The sequence below is a fragment of the Mastomys coucha genome, unplaced genomic scaffold, assembly GCF_008632895.1.
Source record: "Mastomys coucha isolate ucsf_1 unplaced genomic scaffold, UCSF_Mcou_1 pScaffold22, whole genome shotgun sequence".
NCBI classification, from domain to species: domain Eukaryota; kingdom Metazoa; phylum Chordata; class Mammalia; order Rodentia; family Muridae; genus Mastomys; species Mastomys coucha.
In genome coordinates, this window is record NW_022196905.1 from 179,534,095 (window position 1) to 179,555,431 (window position 21,337).

Genomic DNA, 21,337 nt, shown 5'->3' on the forward strand with positions numbered 1-21,337 from the left:
CTGATTCAACATGAAAACAGATTAATTTTTTAAGTCAGAACTTTCATATAAAGTATTTATATATTGCCTATCAAGTAGTGGTTGTCAAATTGTAGAAAATAATTAAACAAGTTGATGTATATGAATATATTTGCCGAGTGATACTAAGAGGATTTTAAAATTTGTAATTGTAATGTGTATCACAAGGAAGATGATGGTTATGATGATCATATTTATATAATATAGTTAATAAATATTATTACTATATTATACTGTTATACATATGAACAAAGATATTAAATTTCATTTTTAAAATACATTTGCAGTCATAGGTAGGTATATATTTATACATATATATGAGCATGTATATAATAAATTCATTTTTAGTGAGACTGAAATTCAAAACAAGATATATTCAACATTTGATATTACTCAAACCTTCATTTTGATGAGCTACAGAATTGATTGGTGACCTCTAATTTAGCTTCATATTGCATCTAATTAAATGTCTATGTAGCCAAAGACTACTGAGTCTTTATAAGTTAACATGAATTTCCATATAAATTCACTAGTCTACATATTCCTAAAACTCAAACAATGATAGTTCATAAAAAAGGAATGCAATTTGCTAAGATATATTTATATTACCTTTCAAGGCAATCAGGACTTCGTTCTATTTCATCTGACCCACATGTAGATGAGACAACGCTCTGAAAACCGAATTGACTTTACACTTAAAATCAGGGAAAGCAAGAATGGGGAAGTAAAATAAGAATAATCATATTTTCTAGAAGTCTTAAAAAGTCTTCACCATCAGCTACCCATGATGGTGAAGAAAACCATCATCCTGGGTACAAAACAGAATATCTGAAAGGCGAGTCATTCAATTTAGCAAAGATGTGCAATTCAAAGGCAAACTGCACAGAGTAATTGCAATACCTAAGCAAAGGAAAGGAAGGCAGTGTGAAAACACCTGCAGGTCATGAGATTTTACACTTCAGGTTCACTCATCCATAGATACATTCATCAATGTCACCTTCAACCATAGGTATTAAGGCAGATGTATACCTGCCATTGTGAAAGTATCTTTAGATTACAGACGTCGGCTACTTGTAAATCAATATGCTTTCTTCCAGTCAACAATATATTTCTTATTCATCTGTGCTTAAAAAAAAAAAATCACTTACAGAGTTTTAAATTTTGTAAGCCTTTACACTTCTTTCTTCAAACCCTTGTGCCAAATTTGCAATTTTATGCTTTTATTTGGATTTTCATGCTGCATTACATAGCAAGGCAATATTTTATTTCCATGTTTTGAAATTATTAAAAGGAGAAGCAATAATACATCATGATTTATTAAAATATACTATTAAATGCCTTGTTTAAACAGGCGCCTCATTTTATGTGTATTGCTCAGAAATTTTATTCAAAGTTCTTATAATATCATAGAAGGGATTATCTTATATTGATGCTATTTTTCCATAAAAACATTTTTTAAAAGATTTATTTATTTATTATATGTAAGTACATTGTTGCTGTCTTCAGACACCCCAGAAGAGGGCATCAGATCCCATTACAGATGGTTGTGAGCCATCATGTGGTTGCTGGCATTTGAACTCAAGACCATTGGAAGAGTAGTCAGTGTTCTTAACTGCTGAGCCATCTCACCAGCCCTCCATGAAATTTTTTAAATTGCATACAATTACATAAATAAATATATGTAAGGTATTAGTTATTTTAACTTTGCATAAGTCACATAAGTGTTCACATTCAGACTAAAGAGAAAATAAATTAAATGAGCTATTGACATTGTGATTTAGATTTTTTTTAAAAAAAAGCTTTATGTTTCCTCCAAAATTAATCATTTCTGTTTATAGCATAGATATATATTTTAATAGAAAACAATACTAAAATTAATCTTTGTTAGCCTTCAACATGGATCTCATGGTTCTACTCTATACTTTTCCTCCAAAGGGAAAAAAATGAAAGACATTTAGTAGCTTATGTGTGAATAGCAAGGAGAAAATTAGAAAGCAAAATATAAAGCAAAGTCTAGAGACAGATATGATCCAGCTTGGAGGCACAATAAAGATAGAGGGTACTGTCAAAGCTACCAAATATTAAAACTGGGAAGTTTTTTCTTTTCTTTTAGATACAATGGCAAAAGGAATTGGCAAAGGTGTCTTTGTAGCTAATGATTATGGTCAACTATTCAACCAGATGATTTTAAAAGTACCTGAGTCATGAGCTGGCTTACACTTCGCATAGCAGAGATTACGGTAGTCTATAGAGATAGCAGACTCCTTTTTTTTTTTTTTTTTTTTGCAAACTTACAAGGTGTGAAGATTAATAATAGCATTTTTTTCAAATATTTCAGAAAGGCCATTATCTATTGGAGGAAAGAAACGTGAACACTGGCAATTATTGTTAAAATAAAGCCAACTTTCAGCTGCAAAAGGGCATAGGAGATAGAAGCATTGCAAACTTGCATGCATGTGCAAGCTGGAGTCTTAAGGACAAATTACGTGATTAAAATGAGATTAAAATTAGTGATATGCAAATGGCACAGTGACATATAGATAATAACAATAAATATGAATTTAACACAGTAGTGAAATGAAAACATTCTGGCCCGTATCAGAGAGCATGATATCAGAATTACAAAAGCACAAGGAAATGAAAAGAAATACTTTCAAAACATTTTTTTTTTTCATTTTTTTTTTTTTATTTTAGATATTTTCTTTATTTACATGCGAATTTCTCCTTTCCCAGTTTCCCCTCCAAAAAACAAAAACACAAACAAAAACAAACCCCTGTTGCCTCCCCCCTCCCCATGCCTGCCACCCCGCCTCAAAACATTTTTTTTAAAATGGCCATTGTTTTTCATTTTTCATTTTCCTGTAAAAATGTATGTGAGAAATAAAGTGCTACAAAAATACATATGCATTTAGTTAAATACTAAGCATCAATGAAATTGTTCTACAAAAGTCATTCCTATAAGCAAGATTAATTTTAAAACCAAAACTAGAAACTAAAAGTCGCCTGCCAGTGGTGGCACACGCCTTTAATACCAGCACTTGGGAAGCAGAGACAGGCAGATTTCTGAGTTTGAGGCCAGCTTGGTCTACAGAGTGAGTTCTAGGACAAGGTAGGGATATACAGAGAAACACTTTCTCGAAAGAAAAAAAGAAAAAGTAAAAAGAAAGAAACTAAAAGTGGTGTATGATGGTTAATCTTGTGAACTTGGTGGGATTTAAAAACACCAACAGTGAATCCCTATGAGTAAATGTCTAAATGCAGCTTCTGTATTAGTTTTCTACAGCTGTCATTAAACAACCATGACCAAGGAAACTTGTGAAAGAAAGTTTATTTGGGATTCAATTCTAAAACAGAACTCCCATATCTAGCTTAAAGTTTTTCCCATAGCAGCAATGTCACCAGTAGTACAGAACATGTGACTATTGTTTTTCTGTTGTTTATTAACATCTGCCCATGGTTTGAATTTTCTTTTCAAGATATCTGTTCATGCAGAAATTCTATTCTTTTTACTCCTGTATTTGCCATGACTATAATAAAAATACATTAATGGAGTGAAATTATACTCAATAAGTGAATTGCTTATGACATATTTTAAATTATTGCCTCAGTATAAAATTAATTTACAATGAGTATTGCTAAAACTAAATAATAACAATGGAATTTTGATTGAGGTCTTGTCAATCATTTCTGCAGGTGATGGGATATTGTCCTGAACTTTTTTATCTTTAACCTTACTATCGACATTATCTATTGCCATCTGAAATATTTCATTGTCATGTAACAATAGTAGCTTTGCCAAAGTTCTGGACGATTTTATTTGTTGGTTATTGTTAACTAACTAACTTATTTTACATAAATTTCTTTGGAAACAGTCCAAGATTATAGGAACAAAAATTTAAATATTTAGTTTAATGCTATGTTGTTCAGTCTGTCAGTCTCTCAATGTTGATAAGAATAACCAAGAGAGCTAAGGACAGTCCAGTGAGCCTTCTGAAGTTGTCTCTCAGTTAGGATCATACAACTTGCCCGATAAACCATGCAATGGTAAAAATAAAACAAAAATAAACAAACAAACAAACAAACAACAGGAAAATAAACCTTAATCTTTAGCTGTGGTTTCATGAGATCCTGGCAGTGTAATACTGCCTAAGTAATTTTACATATTTTACATTTAATGTGTATATTTAATATACTGTACATATTAGTGTGAAGACCAATTTAGCATGGTTTTGAGGTTTTTAAAAGCCAATTATGCATTAAAGTTTTGATATCTGAACTGATCCTGGTATTGAACTGAAATCACACTCCTCACAAATTGCACCTGAATAAATAGTATGCATCCAGTTGATGAACGATCTCCCAGAAAGCCAGGAAGATCTACTCTGTTCTAATTAAAAATAAAATGCACCTTGGTGGAAACTTCTAGTCAGGAAGTGTCCCTTCCCCAAGGAGAGTCTAGTAGGTTTTTGTTTTTGTTTTCAATATTATGAAACTTCACATGCTCTGAATGCTGTGAGCATTACCATTTATATTTCTGGATTTAGCTTGTTTTCTTGGTACATCTCAGAACACACCTGTGAGAGAAAGAATGCAAATGTTGATGATTTTAAAGGTGATGTTTTTGGAAATTGAGAATGGGAATTTCCAAACTGCATAAATAATTGGGCATATGAATTTCTTTGGTCCAGAGACTGGCACTTAATTTATCTGTGATTAAGTACATTTGTTTTGATTCATAAAGCACCCAAGGGTAAAGCACTCATTGTTTAATGTAACTCTGAATGCTACAGACATGTATATAGATTTTTCATTCAATAATTCATTTTAGATACAGGCTTACAATGGAGGCAATTGTAGCTCATGTTATAAAACCACCTACATAACACTTTTATTATATTAGTCTCCTTCTTATGGTAATATTATAATCTTAATTTTCTACCTGTTTTTTCATATGGAAGCAATATATGAATTTTCTCTATTTTCATTAAAAACTAATTTCACACAACTACATTTTGTCAAGTACATTTTATAAAGGTTTAGTCATGAGTCACATGTAAGACTGAAGAATTATTTTTATTTTCTTCCTGTGTGATCATTAATTTAAAAAAATCTACCAGTTACTGTATACATTTATCAAGTCTAACTATTATGAACATAACCAACAATCTTTCAAACATAATGTTTCCATAGTTTGATGAGCATTGTACATTTTAAAATACTTTCAGAATTAAAAGAAAAACTAACTTTTATAGACAACTTTCTTAGATTTCCTTTAAAAATAAATAAGATATAACAATTACTCTGTATGGTATTAAAAACATCAGGAGCACTGAGAGAAAATAATTCTTATTAGAACTATGTAACTTAATCATTTATATTTGTCAAAAATAAGAGAAGTAGAAACCAGCTTCATGAAACAGACAGACCCAGATAACTACAAAGGTATCGGTAACAGAAGAACACAATGAAAATCCACAGGTAACTGTGGACAACTACTAAAGAAATATGTGGCATGACATAATCCACAGCTAAATAGACAGCTAATAAAATCTTAATCTCTGCTTTAGGCTTCAGATACACACACACACACACACACAGAGAGAGAGAGAGAGACAGACAGACAGACAGACAGACAGACAGACAGACAGACACAGAAACACACACAAACACACACATCGGAATTTTAACACAAGTGGAAAGAGAAACAAAGAGGTAACCAAAAAGATATCTTCCCGTATCTGAGACCTTGTGACTAACCTGTCTCTACAGAACACAAACCTCCTAAATTATGAGGGTTCTAATAAGGAGATCTAGAACTATTCTATATTATCCTTTACCAGACAGATCAATTTAAGTGAAATAACAGGCAAAGAACATTACCACAGGACATATTAAACTAGACACACTCAGGAAACTTTATTGTATTTCCCTTCGAAGCCACTTCCAGTGTTTAAAACTCTATAACTAACTTTCTCACAGATATTCAGTACAAGGATAACAATTGATTAAAAGTTTCTATCTTTATTAATGGAAACTTTCCACTTGCTATTACAAAATGTCTGACAAAAACAACTTTAGGAGTGAAAGGCTTATCTCATTCCTTAAAAGTCAGGAAAATCTGTATCCTAATTAAAGGTAAATAATACATTAGCAAAACCTTCCAAACAGGAGCGTGTTCCTTCTCCAAGGAGACCCTAGCAGCTTCTTTTCATATTATCAAACTTGCTGGATCTGAACAAACTTACCTCCGTGATTTATACTTCTGGGTTTGGCTTCCTTTATGAATGCTTCTCAGAACACAATTGTAAGAGAGGAAAAAAGGCAAATGTTCTCAGAGACTTGTTATACTGTAGATCATAGCACAGGAAGCATTGTGACAGAAGCATTAGGCAGCTGCTCACATTACATCTGTAGTCAGGAAGCTGAGAGAGCTGAATGCTGACGAGCATCACCTCACTTTACCTTTTTATTCAATTTCTTGGATGATGTCATACATATATATATATATATATATAAACACACACACACACATATATATGTATATATATATATATGCATATATATATATATATATATATATATAGTGGGTCTTCATGACCTCAGTGAAACACCTGAAAAAAACTGGTAAATAACACCCCAAAGTGTGTCTCTACTATGTGATTCTAAACACAGTCAGGTTGACAATAAAATTGATTACAAATGTGTGGGTGTTCCTATAGGGTCACTTTTTATCCTTTTTCCTAATTCAAGCACAAGGGTTACCAGCTTCTATCCATTAGTTGTGTGTAAAGATTTCTATCTGACTCTTTCAGCTGCTTGTTGGGCCTTTTGGAGAGCAGTCATGATAGGCTCCTGTTTGTAAGGATACCATAGTATCAGTAATAGGGCCACCAACCAGGCAGCAGACTCTAGCTGGTATGAGGCCCCAACAAATATACAACAGAAGACTGCTGGATCTTGACTCAATGAGAGAAGATGCATCTAACCTTCAAGAGACTTGAGGCCCCAGGGAGTGGGGAGGTCTAGGTAGGAGGGGACATCCTCTTGGAAACATGGGCCAAGGGTGATGGTGGAGGAGGTATGTGATGTGGAACAATCAGAGGGCAGACCAGGAGGGGGATAAAGACTGGACTGTAAAAACAAAGATTAAAGAATAAAAATAAAATAATATTTGGGTATTGCTTTGTTTTCCAAATCTCTCTGTCTCTCTCTCTCTGTCTCTCTCTCTGTCTCTCTGTCTCTGTCTCTCTCTCTCTCTCTCTCTGTATGTGTGTGAGTACACAGATTCACATGTAACATATATGTCCATCTTTACTATCACTCATGAAAACTCAAAATCATTATACTTCAATATGAGCAGAATATTAAATCATATAGAAGGTGTTGGGAAATAATGGAGCCACTAAAAGATTTCATAACTTTCTTTGGTACCATAAGTTGAACAACACTGGAGAAATTGGCATTTAAAAAAAAAACTGTGTACATGTATGTACTCTACAGTACAGAAAATCTATCCATAGATATATTTCTCTGTTGGCCAACCTGAATACTACTTGTTTTGACAGATAACCACATTATAGGTGGTTGTGAGCCATGTGGTTTCTGGGAATTGAACTCAGGATCTTTGGAAGTATAGCCAGTGCTCTTAACAGCTGAACCATCTCTCTAGCCCCAACACTCTGTTTCCTACTACAACAAATTTCTTGTTATATCACAGGCTTGTGTGAGTTATTTGGGCAAAAGTTCAATTTCACAGTATTATTTATCTTCTGGTTCTTCTGGTTCAGTGGTTCTCAACCTTCCTAATACTGTAACCCTTTAATGTAGTCCCTCATGTTATGTTGACTCCCAATCATAAAACTATTTCATTGCTAGTTTATAGATATAATTTTGCTACTCTTATGAATTGTAATGTAAATGTCTGATACGTAGGGTATCTGTGACCCACAGGATGAGAACCACTGTTCTGGAGTATTGAATCTTCTCTTGGCTTACATTCAATTACATAAGATAATAACTTAGGAAAAGCAAGTTTTATGGGGTAGACCTGCTGCCTCTTCAAGTATATCAACTTAAACTTAGCCAGGAAGCCTGACATCATTATGGGAAAGTCCGGGAATGCTGTGTAGTTTTAAAAAAAAGAAGGAAAGAAGATGGCAAAGAAATCCAACCATCTCAACCAAGACCACAGTTTTTGACAGAAGGTCTTGCTTCTCCATAAGCACTCACAGAATTCACCACCTTCTTCCCAAGTGTTAGCAACCTATCTATTTATTGGTCCAACTCAGTGCCTCACACACCAAGACTACATGTTCCTATTCATGTATGGTTCCTCATAATTTAGTCACCTGTAAACTTAAAAATATGATGAACACCTGTGGATGAGAGCATCATTCAGTAGCAGTGCATTTTTGTTCAGCAGTAGTGGGTTTGAAAAGGAGATTAAAATAATAAAGCCTTTCCCTCCAATTCTTATGTACATATGTGTAAGAATGCTAGAATAACCATAAATTATATCTATTAAAAAAGAAAAAGTTAAAATGCTATGGAGCAGCACATTTATGGGCTCATATGCATAGCAACTCTGAGGAACTCAAAAGATGCTACAGTCTCCTTTCCCTGGAAATGGTCAGTATGTTTTGACTTCATCCTGATGCTATAAGAATTCCCAGGAGCAATGTTGTGACTTTCCAAAATTTTATTCTGCATTTATCTTCTTCCTTACCCTTATCTGAATTAAGAGTTAGAAAAAGGGTAAATCACCTTAGGGGCTGTGTCCCATCTTTCTAGTTAGCATTGGTGGTACATTAATACACTGGGAATACTTATCCAACACAAGTTTCATAAAGTTCTGTAAGACAGATGCCCAAGGTTAAGGTATCCATAAACCTGGTTTCTTCTTTCTACACATGGAAAAAATTACCCTCTGATTTTGTTTTTCCCATGGCTTTTACTATTTTCATCCCATGTGTCACATGATGTGCCCAAATATTCTCTTACTATAAGAACACCAGTCATATTGAATTAGGAGCCACATAGAAGCCTTATACAATCTACTCAAGTCTCTTCTCTATCTCAAGATATAGAGCTATGCTGAATTAGTGTTTTTGACATACAAACTTTAAGAGTTCACAAGTGTATACAAGACAGAAATACAAAGATTTTATAGCTGTGACATCTAACATGAGCGACAGCTTTGTTGGTCACAACATTCTATCAAATTATTAGTAGGCTTGTAATCTCTGTTGTTTAATATCAGGAGTAGGAATACATACCAAATATATGTCTAGAAGTCTTAGATATGTTTTATTTCTATGCATATCATCAACATTCCCTTTGCTAAACTAATAAATGGTTTTATGGAAAGATAGGGATAGTTGATAAGTAAGGAGAATGTTGACAGTATGAATTATGTCATAACTATGATTGCCTTTACTAAAGAGATGGTTTTTACTGGTCCTTTCCATGTAAAAGCTTCTTAGCATTTTTCATTTTGCTTTATGGTATGTAAAGTCAAGTGACATTTCTGTATACTTGATATTTCAGAATTCTTGTCTTCTTCTATTTCTTTGTCCCCATTCTTTATATCTCTTTGGCACACAGTTAACAAACATATACCATGACTATTGTCTTTGACTCATTTTCCCATTGAATTACAAGTTCAGCAGGTGAGTGATCTGACATGCATGTCCCTAACACCAATGGTCCTGCCAGTTTATTGCAATGGCATACCAGGATTCTCCAACTTTAAATCTCTTATAGTTAATACCTTGACATGAGGAACTGCTGAGCCAAAGTCACAAGTCAGGTACTTCTGGATAAGGAGTGAAGCAAAAGGTAAGTTTGAGAAATTATCTAGAGAAGTTTCTTTTTGTAACTAGTACACATGACTTCTGTTCACATTGCATTGAACAGAGAAGGTTACCACCATGCATACTACCTGCTATTCAGAAGATCTGAAAGTGAAGCATTGTTATAGCACTGTTTAAAAGATAACATACACATGAGCAAATATGGAGACTCACTAAGAAACTCAACTTGTAAGCTTCAACTCCTTTACTGCTCATGGGCCATATACCAGATATCCTGCCTATCAGATCTTTGCATTACGATTCATACCAGTAGCAAAATTAAAATTGTGAAGTAAAAACATGAGTAACTCAGTTAAAGGTCACACCATTAGAAAGGTTGAAAGCAACTGGGCTAGAGGGTCTTCCATGTTTGCTGATTGTGCCAAAATCAAAATATTTCAAATGTATAATAGCAATGAAATGGAGACATACATATACACACACGAGGTCTTATTACATACACTTAATAATAAAAACAAGTAAAAGATTAATATGTTTAATTTTATTTAATACTGCAATATATTAAAAGGGGTAGAAAATAGATGCCACTGGAAGATATTCTAATTACATACCTGATCTTATGATACGATATCATAAATTTACTTTCCATTGATGGCCTTACTCATAAACACTCATTTTGACCCTCCCATATCTAAGGTCATGAGCATTGTGGCCTAGACATAAAGCTTGTGACCTTCAACAAGAGTCAGATGTTTTCAAAGTAAAAGCCTCTAATGGGAACATTTCATTACAGTTAAACAACCCATTAGTTCAGAAACAGAGTGGTTAGGATGAGCAAAACAAATTGTTCCAGACACTCATTTTCAGACCACTGTGTGTTCTAGCCAATGAGGTAAAGCCTAAGCACAAAAGCTCACAAGGGACAGTAAGGATTTTAGCTTTGATACCACCTCATCGAATTGCAGAATTTTTGTAAACCAGAATGAGACTATGTCTGCAAAGGCTATGTCTATGTGAAAGATCTTAAATGTATAGACAGGACATCATAAAATTTAATGTCAGATTCCCAGTAGGGAGTTGCAGTTTTTAGTATTAAAAGCAGAGTCAATGGTATGAAGTCCTGCTTTCCCAAACTAGGTATGTGAATGGTGCTATTAATCCTCATTCTCTTAAGTTACTACAGTCCATAAAATAGTGATGCTACCTATCTCCTAGGGCTATATATTTGTTAAACTGAAATACGATGGTTCAGATAAAACTTTTAATGAATTATTAAAGTATATTGGGTAGGCTTGCAATGAGGCCTTACAACTATCACCATTGTAGCAAGAGTAAATGTGGCAATTCATATACAAAACAAAGATAACAACTTAAGTTTTGCTGCAATAAAATATTATTAGTATCACATTACTTATTCTATTTTATTTATGACTTATTATCCTGTATTATCTGTATTATTATTCCTGTATTTAACACATTCCATGCACTTGCATAATTATATTGTGCATAATGTACAAGCATGTATAAATACTAATTCAACCTAATATGTTTATAAGTGAATTAAAATGTATGAGTGGGAAATGACAAATGGATATGAATTTAGGAAAAAGATGCTTTAAGGCTTATGAAGATGAAACTCCTGTTATGTATCCATCCTACATGGGGAATAAAGTAAGACTTTTAATATCAACATAGTGTAATTCTCTGCCTCTGCTTCTCAAATGCTTAACAACATTCACCTCATTTTCTCCCCTATTTCCCCTGAGAATGACAGGGGCATGCCTCACTGGTCCTCAGAGATGAGTGTCTGCATAATAGCACGGTGTCTGTCATTTGCTCCGTGTGCATCTCTGCAGTACCTTCCTGCCAATGTCAGTAGCCAGGCCCCCAGGGCCCTCCATCTCAATCACCACTGAGCTTCCCCAAGGTACCTCCACTGCATACAGTCTTTGCCAATGTCAAGGCTGTGCCTGCCAATGCCTGCTAATGTCTGCACTGAGGCTGCCCAGAGTCAAGAGTGCTGAGGCATCCAGGACACAGCAAAGGCCCAGAAGAGCAGCATGTGCCAGACCTTGCTCCATAATAAGGCCCAGTTGCCAGCAGACATTTGGATTCCCCAAGCACTACTCTTATGTGTTGGGCATTGCTGCTGTACCCCTTTACTATGCTTCTGTATGTTGAAGTGGGGTGACCGTGCCCTATAACTAAAAATGGATTTGCGTCTCTAACATGATATACTAGATGACTTCAGAATTATATGAACTAACACAATAGTTGCATTCCTTTAGGGTGATAGTAATGTAATTACATGTTGCAGTGGGGTATTTACAGAAGGAACAATGAAGGGAAATATAAAATAATAAAGAAAATTCTTGAGGAGGAAAAAATGATAACTTTAATTTATTGATTCATATTCAAGAAGATAACTATCTGCTCATATGTAATATTCTTGCCCAGGACAGATTATTCATTAAAGAAAGTCAATATTTGAAGAGAAAAATAACACTATTAGCTTGTAAATTTGTTTTTGTTTCAACTATCTTTTAATGGGCCTCAGTGGTATTTTTTACTTCAATTTAAACATTAAGAACTTAACTTTGACTTCAGCAATTGAAAATTGTGTAATGAGTTTCTGCAATCCATTTTTGCATTCTGGCCCATGGCAACCCATATTTTCCACAGCCTGCATCTTGACTCCATTTGCAGAAGCCCTTACTTCCACAACTGCTGTGGCATCCTTTCCTCCTGTACCCCACTCAAGCCCCCACATGCTGTTAAGGATTAATTCTTGCCTCTACTTGTGTTTTGCATTTCTTTATTGTTCAAAGTAAGGTTTCTTACTCTACTGTGTTTTTATATTGCTACTGCTTTCGTTAAGTTTATCAAATCACTTTTTCCTTTGAACACACAACATTTTGAAGATCAACAACCATTTTCTGTTTTCCCTTCCCAGCTAAGCTTTAGAAATTATGGTGAAAGTTGAACTTACTTCCTCTGTTTTGCTCACATCCTTTCTTCCTCAGCCTCTGATAATCTAACTTCTCCCGGAGGAAGAGAAAAGTCCATGGTAAATGATATTACACCCAGATCTAGGGGCTACTTTGGTAGTCTTTCCTAATACGTCCTTAAATTTTTTATTAAATGAGTCTGCTCTGGTTCTCAAGTCTCTTGCACAAGCTTTACAAAGTTGTTCTTGTGCATTCAGTATAGCTGGTGTTTCCCATTACATTCGCAGGATCGTTAACCTCCTTCCTCTTCAAAGTTGATTTATCCATATCACCACCTGATTCTATTTCAAATCCAATGCAAGCCTTCATTTTAACTCAAGGTTTCCTACCACTTCTTGCAAGACTTTATCTTTTAGCTTTAGGCTGCACTCAGCCAAGTGATCTCATCCTTCTCTCTAGGCACACGGTTTATCCTGACAGGATCATATAGTGGTGGGGGATGCTCACCTCTTGGAGGCTGGTATGCCAAAGCCACAAATAGCAATATTGTTCCCCAATAGCCCCTTCCAAAAAATGTCCCCCAAGAACATCATTTCCTTCTACTAACCTCTACCCCAGAAAGGTTCCATCTCCTGTAGAGAAGTCAAGCTGGTGCAGGCTTGAAGCCTGCACTTAAACATTCAAGTCTCTGGCTTGGGAAGATACTCTGCAGGCTATGGAAAAAGCATAGTAGCACAGCCACAAAAACCTTCCCCTACAATCTGCTGTGCCTTAATGTCCTGTGGCAATTATGGCACAGAAGTACATGGAGTGGCTAACCAATATTTGGTTTATCTTGTGGTCCCTGCTATGAGAGGGAGTCTGTCTACCTTCACTACTTAGATTGCCAGGAACCAGAAATGGATAGCTCAGAGCGCTAGAGCAGAACCCAACATGAACTAGCAAAAAGAAAAGAAATCAACAAAATGATTCCTCATGATGTTCTGTTTGAGTCATAGATAGATGTCCAGTCATCACCAGAGAGTCTTCCTTCAGCAGAAGATAGGAGAAAGTGCAGAGACCCACAGCCAGACACTATTGCCAAGAGAGTCTAAGTTGGAGGTCTTCATTAGGTCCCTAACCTAGAAGATTTGGGAAACCTACAGAAGACGGAGACTGAAGGCAGAAAGAGTCAGAGAAGATGGAAGACACCAGGAGAATATGGACCACTGAATCAGCTAAGCAGGGCTCATATGGTCTCACAGTGACTGAAATGACAAACACAGGGCCTGCATGGGTCTCCACCAAGTCCTCTGTATATATGTTATGCCTGCTAGCTTGGTATTCTTGTGAGACTCTGTACAGTTGGAGTGGCTGTATCTCTGATTCTTTTGCCAGCTCTTGACACTATTCCTCCTATTGGGTTGCTTTGCCCAGCCTTGATCTGATGGTATTCACCTTGTCTTACTGTGTCTTACTTTGTCCTGTTTGACTGTTATCTTTTAAGAGGCCTGCTCTTCTCTGGGGAGGAAACAGAAGGAGAGTGGATTTTGGGATGAGGAGAGATTGGGAAACCTGGGAAGGATACATGGAGGAGAAACTATGAGATGTATTGTAGGAGAGAAGAATCTATTTTTAATAACAGCAACAGAAGTTCCAGGGGACTTAGCCTGCAATACATGAGCTTTTAGGCACATGCTGATTCCAAGATAAAGTGCATAGCGAAGACTGAGTTTTATTTTACATCATATCAAACCTCAGCAGCCATTCCCATAGTAGTCTCTTGTAGCTTCCTATTGTATTCTGCATCTAACACATTTCTCCAAGATGTCAAACCATACAGTTTGTCCTGTCCTTGATACTTTTAAATATTTTTATCCTATATTCTCACTTCTATCTAAAAATGTCTAGAAATAGACAATTTCATGGTGTAAATATTAATTGCTAGCTCATGAAAATATATCTTTCCCAGATTAAAAAAGAACAAGATAATACTGTAATATAGGCAAGACAACATAGAACTTGCATAGCTGAACTTTCTGTACTGCAATCAGTTGCATTCACTACTGAAAGTCTTTGTTCCCAAATATTTCAATCACAGCTATTCTTAAACTTGAATGTATAAATTCTACGCTGTTATTCTTAGATTAGTTCTGGTTTTATTTGGTTCCCCAAATAAATTTGTGTGTGCCTGACTCTGCCACCCTATTGCTGCCCTTGTCTTTAACCTCTCTTCTTAGACACCTGGCTTATCTCTACCTTTCTGGATTCTCTTGCCCACTTTCCTGTCCACTTTTTGTGTTCAGGGTAATTTCTCTGCTCATGTTGCTCTTCCTTATATCTGCCTGAAAAATCCCATCCAAAGCTGACATATGGTACTTATGAAACTCATTTATATGTACAATTCAAACAAGTTTTTCATATTTTATACTAAAAAATTCAAATCTCTGAATACACCATCAGTTTCACATATTCAATATACATAGACATTAATCTGTAGAGTCTTCTATGAATATGAATTATTTCTGTACATTGCTAATCTCAATTGAAATTATTATACATGATTTTCCTTTATGCTTCATCATTAAAACACTTGTTAAAACTTCTTGCCTTTGTTTGAAACTATTTCTTTAGATTTTATCTTTAGACCATTCTCACTGATATAAATCTGCTCCAACGAGGTAAAAACACTCCAATCAATTCTCTTTCCTATTATTTGTATTTGGTATCTGGAGGATCTGTTTATAAAATGCTATATCTGTGACTTATTAATAAATATTTTCGTTTGAGTAAAGCTATGATATAGAATTGGCACAATGTGAAGAGTCATTCAAAACTTAAATTTGCATGGTGTCTGTTTTGTTTATATTTTTAAATACAATTTCTAGCATAGGATATTTTAATGGGGCAACATAAAATAACTTCAGAGCAAAAAGGTAACCATTGATGGTGGATATTAAGTGTATTTAAAATTGAGGAAGATTTAGAAGATGGAAAGATCTCCCATGCTCATGGGTCAGTAGGATTAACATAGTGAAAAGGGCCATCTTACCAAAAGCAATCTACAGATTCAAAGTAATCTCCACCAACATTCCATCACAATTTTTATAGAGATTGAAAGAGCAATTCTCAACTTCATACAGAAAAACAAAAAATACCCAGGATAGAAAAAAGAATTCTAAGCAACAAAAGAACTTCTGGGGTAATTATCATCCCTCCTGACCTCAAGTTGTACTGCAAAGCAATAGTGACAAAAAAACAATTGTATTGGTACTAAGACAGACAGGTTGATCAATGGAATAAAATTAAAGACCCAGAAATAAACAAACATACCTACAGACACTTGAATTTTTTCAAAGAAGCCAAAACCATACACAGTGAAGAAAAGAAGGCATCTTCAACAAATGGTGGTAGTTTAACTGGCTGTCTGCAGTAGAATACAAATTGATTCAGATTTATTACCTTATACACAGCTCAAGTCCAAGTATATCATGGACTTCAACAGAAAAACAGATATACTGGATTTAATAAAAGAGTAAGCGAGAAATAGCTTTGAACAGATTGGCACAGGGGAAATTTTCCTTAACAGAACACTAATGTTTCAGGCTCTAAGATCAACAATTGAAAAATGGGACCTCTTGCCACTGCAAAGTTTCAGTAAGGCAAAAGACACTGTTGATAGGACAAAACCAGCAGCCTACATATTAGGAAAAGATCTTCACTAACCCTACATCTAACAGAGGACTAATATCCAAAATATATTAAGAACCCAAGATGTTAGACTCCAAAACACCAAATAATCCAATTTAAAAATGGGGTACAGAGCTAAACAGACAATTCCCAACAGAGGAATCTCAAATATCTCATAACACTTTAAAAATGTTCTACATCCTTGGTTGTCAAAGAAATGCAAATCAAAACAATTCTGAAATTCTCCCTTACACACATTAGAATGGCTAAGATAAGAAACTCCAGCAACACCACATGCTGGTGAGGATTTGAACAAAGGGAACCACTTCTCCATTGCTGGTGGGATTGCAAACTCAAAGAGCAAAGTAAACTGCTCTAGGGTAATGGCATCTGAGTTTGACCTCTAACCTATGTACACACACACACACACACACACACACACACACACACACACACAAAATGAAATAGTTTTAAAAGTGAAAATAAACGCTTAAAAAGATAAAGTAAAGCCTATATGGAAAAATAGGTAATAAATAAAACATAGAGGTTAATTTTGTCCCATCAAACATAACACTCTAAAACAGGTAAAGTAAGAGATTACCAAAAAGATTGGCAAAGGGTTATGAGACAGAGATGAAGGTCACTACTAAGAAGATGGATGGGTGGAATACAGAAGAGTTTAAGGGCTGATGAGAGAAAGTATTCCATGTGACAATGTATTGATGAATATATGTCAACACAGATCTATGCAAACCCCTAGACAATAGGCCGCTATAAATGATACTTTGTGAGAATTACAAAGTTTGTATGGCCTCAATGTGTAAATATAGGTTCATAAATTATCACATATGTGTCATTTTCCGGCGATACATATAACAGTTACATGTACTTATACATATCAGGTATCAGAGTAAGACATAATAGGAAATACCAATAAAACATGCAATTCAAAAAAGACTAAATTTGTAATCAATAATTCATTTTTATTTAGGAGAACTGAGGTTCAACAATGTAAAGATACAGAAATTACTAGGAAAGTCATAGTTGATTTAAAATATGTCTGTGGTGTGTACTAAATATATGTAGAACTCAAAACTAGGGTAGTAGTCATAGACCTTAATGGGAGACACATTTACTTCTCTCAAGTCCCTGTGCTATATCATAGTTGAGTTTACAGTCATATTTTTAAGATAAAAACATACTGGAAAACAAGACATAAAATGTAAAGAGCTGTATTCCTTAAAATAACATTAATGTTTAACAGAATATATATATTAACTTTATATTTAAATATTTCAATTATCATTCTATAATAAAGAGATACATTTATCTTAAGTTTATAAACTAAACTGACTTACATGTGAATGTTGATAACATTTTCAGACAAATTGTCCTATTCTCTGTATCTGTATCAGGCAACTTTCTAGATTCCTAGAAGTGTTCACATCCTCCTGACAAATTCAGAGTGGTTTATAAAGAGCCCTAAATTTACAATCCCCCAAACCTCAGAAAATTACATTTTCAGCTTTGAATGAGCTGGGTATGAGAATTGTTGTAAAATAAACTATCACAATAGCAAAGAACAAAGGAGAAGTTAGAAGTTTTTATTGTTGCTGCTGTTACCAAAGGGGCCTGTGTTATGGTGTGACAAATTCCTTAAGTGCGCCAAACAGTCCCTGGAAACAAATTGAGTACTTTTCAAAGGGACATTAACTCTTTCTTACCACAAGAGTCCTATTTGTTGCCTGGAGACACAGAGTCAGGATGGTCCAGCCACACAAAGTACTAAGGGAGTCATTGATGCTCACCACTAAGCAGGAGCTTCCCAATACAGCATTTCTCTGAAGCAGATCTCTCAATTTTTCACGTTGACAATTTTCCTCATGTTATATATTTTCCTGCTACTATATTAAATTATTTTGGGTACCCAAAGGGTGGGGAAGTTTAGCACAAGGAAAGAAAGACTTGAACTTAAGATGTAATAAAAAAAAATCACGTAATATAAAGTATTGAATAAAATGGCTAATTTATTTAAGAGATAAGAAGGTTGATGGAAATGTTAACAGTCCTAGGTTACCTAAGGATTATTTGTCAAGGTTATATTACAAAACAATAGAAATTATCTGCTATTTCAACTAAGAAAGTAGGTAAAGAAAAATCAGTGTTTTAATGGTGACATGATAGAGTTGGTTTAAGGATAAAGAGAACATTCTGACAAAATAAAACTATCACTCTGTGTGTGTATGTGTGTGTGTGTGTGTGTGTGTGTGTGTGTGTGGGCGCGAGCGCGTGCCCCCCACACACACACACGCATTAATAAAAAGTACTCTAACTACAAAAAGAAAATATAAGAATAAAAATCACAAAAAGATAAAAATCATACTTAATTCTATTATTAAAGATGACCACTAATAATGTGCCTAAATGCTGCATCACTGTTATTCATTGGTTTGTTAATTTTTTTTGATGATCTTAAAAATCAAATCTTGTTCTTACCCAGACAAGCAGTCTACCACTGAGCTATTCCTCCAGCTACTGCATACATTTTATTTTAAACATCATATCCAGTAGATGTTGCCCAACATAAATGACTTTGAGACTGACCAGACAAGAGTAATGAGAAATGAAGAGACAACAGACACATACACATAAAAGTTAGGGTCAGGTGAGCAGTGTATTCTGATGGAGACACACCAGCAGCCCAGCAAGGAAATGAGGGTCTGGGATTTTTATATATAGCTGAATGAGGAGACAGAATAGGTCAACTTATTAGGAAGTGTCTGTAGGGGAACAATCTCAGATTGTAGCCATGCCAAGGAAAAAAATCTGGGGCTCATATTTTCTGCACACTGTTAATATATGTACTTCGACAAATGGAAGTCCTTGCATTCCCTGAGCCTGTCCCAGGAAAGGACTTTCCATTCCCAGGGGTCTAAGGCATCATCATCCTTGACATGGCCACACTAATGTGAACAACACACATTCATTTATGACTTCATTTGTTCTTCACAGAATCTCCTGCAAATTAATGAATAATTTGAATATATTATATATAATTTTGATGTGAATTTAGTTCTATTTAATATTATAATGGATATTGTTAGGTAAAGCAATATTATATTGTGCAATGTCATATTTTACAACAATGCAATAAAAGGTTACAAAAGAAATCTAAATACATATGGTAAATGAAAGTAGCCAATACAGAAAGACTAGAAACTCTGGGCTCAAAATTAGTATGCATTTATAAAATTACAAAACTATGGAGACAAACATAGTTCAGTGGTTCCATAATATATTACAAAAGAGTATTTTAAAGACATGAAAACTATATAGATAAGTCTTTAGTAGAGATATCTGCAATTTTTTGACTTGCCTTATTAAATTTAAAGAATATGTAAGATTAAAGGATATATAGTTGTATTTTTGCTTTGAAGGAATACCTTCTATAATGACTGTTTCAAGCTTATCCCCACCCAATCATGTGTGCTTTCAGCCTTCAATAGAGAAAGGGGAACACCCACACACTGCTGTTGGAATCATAAAGCAGTATAACCACTGCAGAAAAAAAAGTGAGATTCTTCAAATTTCTAATTTGAAGTAGAATTAGCATGTGATAGAGCTATATCAATTGGAAATAATGTTGGCAAATAAAAGTAATGCCTTTATGTCCACATTTTTTGCAGCAGTATTTTGAATTGCAATGACATGGAATCATCCTAGATGGCCATTAATAGGTGAATGAAGAAGGGAAATGTAGGGTATATACACAATGGAGTATTATTTAACCCAAAACAAGAATGAAATTATGCCTTTTATAGGAAAAGGGAAGAATTGGAAATTGCTATGTTGAGTAAAATAAACTAGACATGGGAAGGCAAGTATATTTTGTTTTCCCATCATTCATAGAAACAACAAAAAGACAGCCAAAATATAAACTGAAAATAGAAGAGGGAATAATATGTAGGAGAACAGGAACAGGATATAGAGCAAAGAGAAATTGACAGAATCCATTTTAATGAAGCAAATTTGTAAATGAAATAGAGAATCCACTACTTGGTGCAATAAACACAAGTTCATAATTATAATAAGAATAAATTAAATTAAGATATATCAAGTAAGAGGTTAAAAATAACTAATAATAAAATAGAACCATTATAAAAATATAATGCTTACAGACAACACTTGACTACATTAGCCCAAAAATTACTGAAGGCAAAGCCACAGATAACCAGAGGCTGTGGTTTTCCACCACTACTTTTAGTCTTTTTCATGAACTCCCAGTCCATATTTCAAGTGAATCTACTGGTATCATTTTCATGTTCCTAGGGGTTCTGCATCATTTAATATTTCTTATTTCTTCCTCACTTACCATTGCATTATTTGTTGACCTTTCATAAATATCATTTTTCTTTCAATGATATCATTTTCTTTTTTGGTAAGAGATTCTCTATACTCTCATGTTATACTCAATATGTGTAATGTGTTGAATTATATTGTATAATCATCATGTTGGACAGCATGAGGTAGAGTTTTAAGTTCATGTGCTTGCTGGCTAACCATATTAGTTCTGCTAAATTTAATGCAGCTCAAGAGTACCTACAACTAATTTTCATGGACAGCAGTTGATCTCTGGAATATGACTTTTTTCTTTGTTGATTTATCTCTCTTGATAGTATAATATTGTGGTAATTAACAGGAATCAAAATGGAATTTCATATACCTCAGATCTTACAATTGTCCAGCTGGTGTTTTTTTTCTCTCTCTTACCTTGATGGTGTATGCTTTGTAGCCTCTGCTCTCCAAAACTATAATTCCTTTCTATTCTTATTGTAGTTGAAATAGACATGTATGCGATTCTTGCAAAGGTACGTATTTTCTTTTTTTCTT